This window comes from Onychostoma macrolepis, chromosome 21, assembly GCF_012432095.1.
Source record: "Onychostoma macrolepis isolate SWU-2019 chromosome 21, ASM1243209v1, whole genome shotgun sequence".
NCBI lineage: Eukaryota > Metazoa > Chordata > Actinopteri > Cypriniformes > Cyprinidae > Onychostoma > Onychostoma macrolepis.
This window is the reverse complement of record NC_081175.1, coordinates 30,170,591-30,181,471: the sequence shown is the minus strand read 5'-3', so window position 1 is coordinate 30,181,471 and position 10,881 is coordinate 30,170,591. Positions and strand designations below refer to the sequence as shown.

The window sequence follows — 10,881 nt, the reverse complement described above, 5'->3', positions numbered from 1 at the left end:
CAAACGAAGATGGAAACGCTGCCGTTTTACAGAATTTCGCACAAAAACAAACTGGAATAAATGGAGTCAAAGGATCTTTCAACTGCTCCAAGTGTGGAAAGAAGACACCTTAATCTCATACTGGACTGAAGCATCACGTTTGTTCTTTTTGTGGAAAGAGTTTTGCACATCTGCAAACTTTAAAAGAACACGAGAGCATTCATACTGGAGTGAGACCTCATCTGTGTTTTGACTGTGGGAAGACCTTTATTAAATGCAGAGGATTCACACTGGAGAGAAACCGTACAAGTGCTCACGCTGTGGAAAGAGTTTCACTCAGTCAGGAACTTTGAGAAAACATGAGAGGGTTCATATTGGAGAGAAGCCACACCAGTGCTCTTCATGCGGGAAGAGTTTCTCCTGCCCATCTAATCTAATAAAACACTAGAAAAAGCATTGCCCAAAGCTGTCTAAGTGAGCAAAATTCACATTATAAATAATTTGATACTGAATATACTTTCATTTGCATGAAATCAACTGGGTTAATCAACTGAATGGTTATAAGTCATTCTTTTAAACACAAATTTTGTATGAAGTTTCAATTAAATTGTTATATTAATATACAGTATATTCAATATATATATATGTTTCTGACTTTTATTTTATATGTCAAGCTTTACAGGGTTAATAACAGAATAACTTATGTTTCAATATGAAGTTATGATAATAGTTGGTCAGTGCCACAGATCTTCCTCTAAATGTCGCTATTTGCATTCATTTCAACCACGTGGTTCATTGATTGACTCTAAAACTGCTGTTTATCAGACTGTGAGTAGGCCTAAATTAATTTTTTTATTTATTGGGAAAAATAAATCTGACCATCCGATTCACAAACTAATGAGTCATAAGAGTCGGTTTGTTTCAGTGAATCACAAACGGTTACAGAATCAATTCGACTCCGAGATTGAATCCTGAATCATTACTTTTGTCTCGTGCAACTTGAAATGAAACAAGAAAAAAATTAAGAAGCGTGTTCCTAATTAGTTATTATTTACATGACAACCTGTAAAGATTATTGTGCTGAACGATAGGCTATTTAATGTAGGCCTAATTAATTAACGTAAAGAGTGCAACACAATATGAACAACTGAAGAATAGATAAATGTTCACATCTGTGATTTGCAGACTATTCCTTTGTCTTTACTTCTCATACATTCACTCGTTTAATGGATGTCTGATTACAGCAATCAACCCTCATCAATAATCTTTCAGCTTCACTCTGAACTGCTGTGAGAATTGAAGAAGTGATAGTTTAACAGCGCTGGAAATCTAGAGCTCATTTCTGATTATAACAACATTTTTGAGAAGATAAAGACTAAAACACCATTAAATAGTTACTGTTATGTACAGTAGATGAACACAATACACATTTGATGTTTGTCATTATTTAGAGTCTGGATGCAAGAAAGTGTTTGAACATAAATCTCTGTCTCTCATTCTACGTATATATTCACTTTACATTGCATCATTCTTTCATGCATCCAATTTGTAACCATTTAAAATGCACCCTTTAGTTAGAACTGTGATGTTAAAGGAACACTCCACTTTTTTGAAAATAGGCTAATTTTCCAACTCGCCAAGAGTTAAACAGTTGAATTTTACCATTTTCGAATCCATTCAGCCGATCTCCGGGTCTGGCGGTAGCACTTTTAGTGTAGCTTAGCATAGATCATTGAATCTGATTAGACCGTTAGCATCTTGCTCAAAAATGACCAAAGAGTTTCGATAGTTTTCCTATTTAAAACTTGACTCTTCTGTATTTACATCGTGTACTAAGACTGATGGAAAATGAAAAGTTGCGATTTTCTAGGCCGATATGACTATGAACTATACTCTCATTTCAGCGTAATAATCAAGGAACTTTGCTGCCGTACCACGGGTACCAAAGGGCCCAAAGATCACGGGCATCCAACAAAGGTCTTCGGCCTCGTCCCTTACGTACAGAGATTTCTCCAGTTTCTCTGAATCTTTTGATGATGTTATGCACTGTAGATGATGAGATTTGCAAAGCCTTTGCAATTTGACATTTGATGAACGTTGTTTTTAAAGTATTCCACAATCTTTTTACGCACTCTTTCACAGACTGGAGAGCCTCTGTCCATCTTTACTTCTGAGAGACTCTGTTTCTCTAAGACATCCCTTTTATAGCTAATCATGTTACAGACCTGATGCCAATTAAATTAATTAGTTGCTAGATGTTCTCCCAGCTGAATCTTTTCAAAATTTCTTGCTTTTTCAGCTCTTTGTTGCCCCCGTGCCAACTTTTTTGAGACCTGTAGCAGGCATCAAATTTGAAATGAGCTCATTTAGTGGATAAAAGTGTAAAATTTCCGTTTAAACATGTGTTATGTTATCTATGTTATATTGTGAATAAAATATGGGCTCATGTGATTTGAAAATCTTTTAGCTTTAATTTTATTCAAATTTAAAAAACATTTTCGGAATTCGTGGTGTACCTTATAGACAACATTGTGAAACCACTCTAAAGACTGATTAATATTTGATTAAATTTTCAAACTTTGCATAAACTCATCTAAAACAAATCTTGAACTATCCTATTAGTTAAAACACTTCTAATACAAAAAATAAAAAATAAAAATACAACAAGAAGATGAAGTTCACCATCAACTACGGGGAACAACACTAAACCCACCTTGGCAAAACAAAGGCAAAACCCAGACACTGAACAGTAGAAACCATGGTGACAAACAAGGGAATACTTAGTAACCCAGGAATGAACTGAACATCAAAATATATATATTTTTTAAATACTGCTCTTTAAAATATTTTTTCGATTCAGGCACATCATAAATGTGCAATGAGGGTCAGTGAGTTTTTAGACTCAAAATTATTAGCGTAATCAGTGGCTGAACATGATGGAGAATATTCCGCTGGTTAGATGAACAGAACCCCTGCATCCTAAAAATAGAAAACACATTCTCAGAAATATAACAAAGATCAATATAACATCAGGTTTGTGAGTTCTACCTATTTGCTTTCTGTATATGATGTGTAAATCCTCGTCTGTGACTCTTCTGAAACTCTGCAATGTCAGAAACTGGGAATGAAAACACAAATAACTGATTATAGCATTTATGTAGCTCAAACAGCTGAACATGACAAGAACAGAACATGTGTTTGATTCCCAGAGAATGAATTAACTCATTAATGAATTAGTTTCACTTTGAATAAAAGCAGAACGCATGCAGTTGTGGACATAAATCTACATACACCAAAAGCAAAATTTGCATAATTTTAACAAAATAAGGGGCATCATAAATATTATACGTTGTTTAGTCCTGCCCTGAATATGCATTATGGATTTATAATGAATTTCACAATTGCAGATATCTACATATGATCCACAAGACAAAATAATAATTATGTAAATATGAGCAAAACTGTAAATGTTGCTTTTCCTATATAGTGAAAAGTTAAAGTTTAGAATCTGTTTTACACCAGCAAAGGTGAAACACTGTTGATGATGAAATATAAACAGTGTTTTATCTTAAACATAATAAATACTTACAGTTTGGACTGTCTCTATTAATGCTGTTCTGTCGGACTAGACTCTGTGTTTTTGGTTCTTTAGATTGTTTGTCCTTTTTGTTCACCATTTTTTCCTCTTTTTCTCTTCTCCGTGTGTTTAATTCTTCTGCAGTTTGTGATGCTCCATATATATATATATATATATATATATATATATATATATGTCACAAAACATAAAGCTCTTCTCTCATGAGCTCCTGGGTACATTTCTGTACAAGATTGAAAGTAAGAGATTGAAAAATTCCGTGAAAAATTCATGGTAAACATTGAAACAAACTTTTTTTTTTTTTTAACTGTAAGCATTCGTGGTTCTGAATACAGTATTACACAGTAAGAAAGAAAGGAAATACATTGTTTGCATCCATTGTTCAAAACCTACAGTTTTTCTTCGTCACATTGGTGCATTTCTCGAATTATCCTTACTGTAATACTGGCAAAGAAGTATGTGCATTTCTCAAAACAATTTGTGCAAACAGCACCACACACAATGGATTACCTGCGAAAGCCTGTCACTTACTCAAAATCTTTAGTTCATCTCTCAAAATATTTATGTCAATGAACATATTAGTGCCATCAGAACAAAAAGTCCTTGTGCCATTGTTCACAAACAAGATAGTCAAACTGCTTAGTCATGTTGTCAATATAACAGTGCTCTCTGTTACAGTTTTTGCCCGTTGCTTGAACACATTTTGCAAAACTTCGCTCATTGTGCCAAAACTCTACACACAAGTAAACATGACACAACACTGGGAAATATACCATTCACATCTGTGTCAAATTGAAACTCTACTATCAAAACCTAAACTCTGCTATCAAAACCTAACATTCCTTTCTCAAAATGTAACTCTGATGACAAATTGACACATACTTGCATCATATGCATACACTTTCAGATCAGGGGGAACACACTAGTTTACTTTATATAAAACACTGCAGTCTTTGATTTTCACTGTTTATTCAGAAGGCATATTTTCAGGAGGCACATTTTCAAACAACCAAAAAAGCAAAATACTCAATATTGTACATTGCAGTAACATGAATTCAGATAAAGCAAAAAAAATAATAATAATAATAGAAAAAAACACTATACTGTAAACACAGAAAATCATGGCAATTGCATACGTGGGCTCATGGATCCCGCCGTCTGTTGGGGTCTGGCCACAGGACCTCATAGACATCGCAAGCAATGTCTTCTCCCGCTAGGCACCGGGGAAAATATCCCCTAGCATGTCGAAACCATCCATGGATTGCTGTCACCTGAATGTCGCCGCAGGCCTGATCCATTGCCTGCAGAAGAGGCATGCGGGCATGTGGTTGGCGGTCATATACACGCCATCTCCAAGCCGAAAATAATTCCTCTATAGGGTTTAAAAATGGTGAGTAAGGGGGCAAGTATACCACTTCAAACTGATTGTGGTTGGTGAACCAGGTCTGGACCAGAGCAGCCCGATGGAAACTGACATTATCCCATACCACCACAAACCTGGGCTGATCTGGTCTGTTCTGTACAACTATATTATGGAGAGCATCTAGAAATGTGAGTATATGTTGGCTATTGTATGGACCTAGTTTTGCATGATGATGCAGAAGCCCCCGAAGGCTTATGGTGGCACACAATGTGATATTTCCCAGCGCTGCCCGGGACGTGCACAATTGCCCTTTGGCCAATTACATTACGACCCCGTCGTCTTGTTTTGCTCAGGTCAAATCCAGCTTCATCAATGAAAATGAATTCATGAGGCTGTGCAGCTCCATCCATGGCCAAGATTCTCTGTAACAAAAAAAAAAAAATATTACTGTACTCCAGTGCTACACATACAGAACCCTCACCCCATCACATAGGTACCTGTGTAGCTCTCCGAATGGATCCATGTGGTACTGATATGGTACATATTCAGCTGCTACTGGATTTCACCAATACTGTATTGTAAATGTAAAGGACAGTTACACTTACCCGTACATATTCAGCTCGAAGTCCTTTGACCCTGACGCTGTTCCTCTCAAATGGGACCCTATAGAGCTGCTTCATGGTGATGTTGTGTTTTCCCAAGATGCGTCTGATGGTGCTGATGCTCACATGGTTTATGTTGTTGAACACTTGGCTGTCTGCAAGTATTTTCTGTCGTAGCTGGTGGAGACGGATGGCATTGTCTGCCCTCATTAAGTCCACAACAGCAAGTTCCTGCTGTTGTGTAAACAGGCGTTGGCGTCCTCCCCCAGAAGGTCTTCTAGTCATGCTAGAGAAATGCAACCACAAATTGTCTTTTTCTTACAGTACTTTACTGTATATACTGTATCATCCACTGTACTGAAACATCTCAATATACTGTAAGTAATCATGGTATGTTTCACAAAAACTACCACTTTGGCTGCAAAAGGAGCTGTAGATTTCCACTGAATGAAGCCTTAGTTTGACGCTTTGTCCACTCTTTTCGTCTGAATCCACATCAATAAATCCACAGAACCACTTGTGCAAAACTGTATTCGTTTACTAGGTTGGCAACAACAAACACAATCCAAAGAATATTACAGAAAAATGAAAACGATTAATTAACGACAAAACCAAAAAAGGAGAGAGAAAAAGGTCAAAAACTGTGTGGCTCCACTCTATGCTTGCCTCACTGTTCCCCACGCTCACCCTCTCGCGAGTGTATATCCCCGCAATTAAAGGTGCATGCAGTTAAAGGTAAAAATGCGATAGCAGTCCTATAATCCCAAACTATCATAAATGTAATATAAATGCACTTTGAATTATCCACACACATTTTAGATAACACAATTAACTCCTTGAAAACTGTAAATATTAACTGCATCAACTTGTAGATACTGAAAATATTCCTTCAATATCCTCCACATAAATGAATCATGTAAATTACTATTTAACGCATAAATTAAAATTATTTATTAACTGCATTTAGGCTCCTACATTACCGCCCCTAATTGTTATCAATGTCCTTGAAACAATTACTCAAAACTTAAATTAAAGGAGCCTACATGCTAACTAACAAACTATCTAAAGAAATCTTCTTGGTCTTCGCCTGTCCGAAATAGGGTCTTTCCTTTGGAACAGTTCAAACATTGTCCTCAGATCCTTGAAGAAGACATAGCTTTGTTATCGGCCGACAAAGCTCATTGCTCTTTGTCTTGACTTTCACTTGACGAACGAAGCCTGCTTTGTCAGGAAAAATCTCCACAATTCTTCCAAGTGGCCATGAATTTCTGGGCGATGTATCATCCACAATCAGCACTACATCACCAACACTGAAGTTTCTTCCTGAGTGGACCATCGCTGACGTTCCTGGAGCTGCATAAGATATTCTTTACACCAGCGCTTCCAGAAGACATCCGCGAGGTACTGGACTTGTCTCCATCTGCGGTTAGCGTACTGGTCATCCTTGTTGAACACTCCTGGGGGTAACTCAGGCTTGACTTTGAGTAACAACAGGTGGTTGGGCGTTAAGGCCTCTAAATCATTGAGATCTGAAGATGCCTGGGTGATAGGCCTGCTGTTTATGATGGCCTCAGCTTCACAAAGCAAGGTGTGGAGACCTTCTTCATCCAAAAGTTGTTCCTTCACTGAGATGTTTAGAATTTTTCTCACCGAACGGATCAGCCGCTCCCAGCTTCCTCCGTGGTGAGAACCTGCCGGCGGATTAAAGTGCCACTGAACTCCTTTCTCTTGCAAGTTCTTTGCTATCTTGCTGGTGTTCCATTCTTTTATTGATTTTTTTAACTCACTGTCAGCCGACCTGAAATTGGTTCCATTATCAGAGTACATCTCTTTGACTTGTCCTCTTCTTGCAATAAATCTTCTAATTGCATTGAGGCATGCATCAGTGTCAAGTGAAGATGCGACTTCTAAGTGTACGGCTCGTATGGCAAGGCATGTAAAGATGACACCGTATCTCTTTATTTGCCCTCTTCCTCTTTTCACCAGAAATGGACCAAAGTAGTCAACACCGACTCTTGTGAATGGAGGACTGTCAGGCAGAACCCTGCATCTTGGTAGATCAGCCATGAGTTGCTTGCCGGCAGTTCCATGTAATTTCTTACAGCTGATGCATCTGGACAAGAACTTTCTAATAGCGCCATTTGCTCCGGGGACCCAAAATCTTTGACGCAGTTGTGCCAACATATGATTTCTCCCAGCATGAGCTGTAACATCGTGAATGTGCTTCAGCACAAGCACTGTGATGTGTGAATCCTTTGGCAAGATGGCTTGCTGCTTGGAATCCTCTGGCATTGCTGCGCGCTCATCCTTCCACCAACTCTAATGACTCCGTTTTGAAGTACAGGGTTCAGCTTGTAAAGTAAACTACTTTTCTTTACCCTTTGATGTTCCTTTAGCATAGTCAAGTCTTCTTTGAAACTTTGTTTTTGACAGTATTTCACGATTTCTCTTTCTGCTTCAGTCAAACCTTCACAGGTTAGGTGTGTTCCTTTGAAAGCCTTTTTGAACTGACTCATTCTGTTTTCTCCGTGTGAGTTTGATTCTTTTCTCTTTGCTTTCAGTTCCTTAAGCAAATCTTTAAATTTCAGAAACCAGGCCACAGCGCTTTTAGTTTTGTCCAGGATGAGTAATAGGTCATCAACTGTTTCGTAGCATCTTTGGGCTCTTGTGTCTGAATAACAAGCGCTCGAACTTCCCTTTTAACCTCTGAGCCGCCAATATCCAGCAGTCCAGGATCTGGATTTTTTGGCCACTGGTCTTGTGCACAGAGCAGGAAACTGGGTCCTGAAAGCCAGCTTTCACTATTTAAGAATGCTTCAACAGTCTGTCCTCTCGAGACATGATCAGCAGGATTCAAATTGGAATTTACATACCTCCACTGTGAAGTCTGAGAGTGCTCCAGGATTGTTGTGATCCTATTGGCAACGAAAGTCTTGAATCTTGTGCCCTCGCTGTTCAAATATTTCAGCACAGCCGTGCTGTCTGTCCAAAAAATTGATTCGTTAAGTTCCAGTTCAAGCTCTTTCTTCAGAAGCTTGTCCATCTTGATGGCAACTGTTGCTGCAGTCAATTCCATTCTTGGTATGGTTGGAGACTTTAAGGGCGCAACCCTTGCCTTCGCCATAATCAGGGTGGATTGAGCTTCACCGCTCGCAGTGCGTAGCAGTAGGTAACTTGTTGTTCCGTATGCGTCTTCACTAGCATCAGCAAAATGATGTAACTGTGCAAAGACTGGGGCACCAAACTGCTTTGATTTTACACATCTGTCAACTCCAAAGGTCTTAAGCTGTTGCAAACCAGACATCCACCTTTTCCAACTCTTAATGACATTATCAGGCAGCTCTTCATCCCAGCTATACTTCTGCCGGCACAAGTCTTGCAAGATTCTTTTGGCTGGCAGTACCACTGGAGCGAGAAAACCCAACGGATCAAAAATGGAACAGAGGAGAGAAAGCAGGCCTCTCCTAGTGTGTGGTCGAACTTTGAGGTTGATTTTGAACTTGAACTGATCCGTTTCGGCACACCACTGGATTCCCAATGCTCTCTCCATTGGCAAGTTATCTTCATCCAAGTCCAAATCCTGAAAACCCTGGGCCCTTTCCTCTTCAGGAATTGAGTTGAGTAGCCTTCGACTGTTACTCGACCATTTAGTTAGTCGAAATCCACCTCTTGCCAACATGCTTCTCAAGTCAGCGCAAAGGGTGATTGCTGTGTCTTCATCTGTAGTCGACTTAAGACAATCGTCTACATAAAAATTTTTCCTCACAATTTTGGCAGCTTCTTGACCAAACTTATCCGCAAAATCTGTAGCACATTTCTGAAGTGCAAAGGTTGCAACACTTGGCGAAGATGTTGCAATCAAGATGTGGACCAACATCTTGTGTTCGACAAGTGCCTGCTCGCAGTTCCTTCGGGCCACCAAAGAAACCTGAAGAAATCTGTGTCTTCATTGCTGACTCTAACCTGGTGGAACATAGCCTCCACATCAGCCATGACCGCCACGGTCTATTGTCGAACCTTAAGAGGACCCCCACCAGCGAGCTTGTTAGGTCCGGTCCCTGCAGGAGCTGTTGGTTCAACGATGTTCCTTGAAAGCTTGCTCCACAATCAAAGACAACACGTAGTTTTTGCTTAACTGGATGTCTAACTCCGTGATGAGGCAGATACCATGTTCGTCCCTCAGTAGGCTGACATTCAACACTATCCAGCTTCACTGCGTAGCCTTTCTTGAGTAGGTCATCCATAAATGCAACATATTCTGCATGAAACTTGACATCTCTGGAGAATCTTTTCCTTAGGTTCAACGCACGTTGCTCTGCGACTGATCTGTTGTTTGGCATGCACACTGACTTGTTCCTCACCGGCAGACAAACACTGTAATGACCATCCACAAGTTTTGAGGACTGAGACACCATGTCAATAAACTGGTGATCATCTTTGGACATTTCAAAGACTTCATTTTGTCCAGCATCAGGAAAGTCCTGCTTGAACTGCAGTTGCCAAAGATCTTCTAGCTTGGCTACTGAGATACGATTGGTGGTGACTCCTGTCGATGTGCATGTCTCCCTCATATCGCTTCCACCTCTGAGTGGCCCATTTACTGTCCAGCCTAATATTGTTCTTACAGCATATGGGCCGTCATCCACACTGCTAATCACCTGCAGTGGTTCCATTGCCTTGGGAACATTTGCTCCTATGAGTAATCCAACCTCTGCTTGGATAGTGGGGAGTTTCACCTCCTTTAAATGAGGCCAACTGTCAACATCCTCTTGGCGGGGAATATTGTCTTTGGTTACGGGGATGGTTTTCTGTGAAAACACCTCAGAAAGTTTAATAAAGTGATTGCCATCCAAGCTACTGATTTCCATTCCATTCACAATGCAAGTGTTAACAATAGATTCATTCCCCATTGTTTGCAACAAGATGCTTGTATTTCGTCCATTCATACTTAGTCGATTTATTAGTGACTCAGAGCGAAAGTAGCTGAGCTACCTGGATCCAAAAATGCGTACGTTGTCACTGCCTTGGTTCCTTTTTGTGCTTTGACACACACAGGGATGATCGAAAGAGCACAGTTTTCCTTACCGGCCCCGGTGACAGCAAAAGTTTCTTTCATGTGTACAAGGGCACTTGAAACGGATTGCTGCTCACAACGCTCACTTGTGGCCTCTTCTCTCAAGCCTTTAGTGTTCATGTGTAGCAGTGTGGGATGCAGTCGCGAACATTCTTGACACTGAGCTTTTTCTTTACAGCTGCTACTCATATGACCATGTTTCAAACATGCAAAACACAGACCCTTGCTTCGTAGGAAGTCAATCTTGTCTTTGTGCGGCTTGCTCTTG

General features: G+C 39.7%; 1 pseudogene; it reads right to left on the bottom strand.

The window, feature by feature from the left end:
- Positions 1-7,764: 7,764 nt before the first annotated feature.
- Positions 7,765-9,324, bottom strand: LOC131528408 (uncharacterized; annotated as a pseudogene).
- Between the last annotated feature and the right edge of the window lie 1,557 nt (positions 9,325-10,881).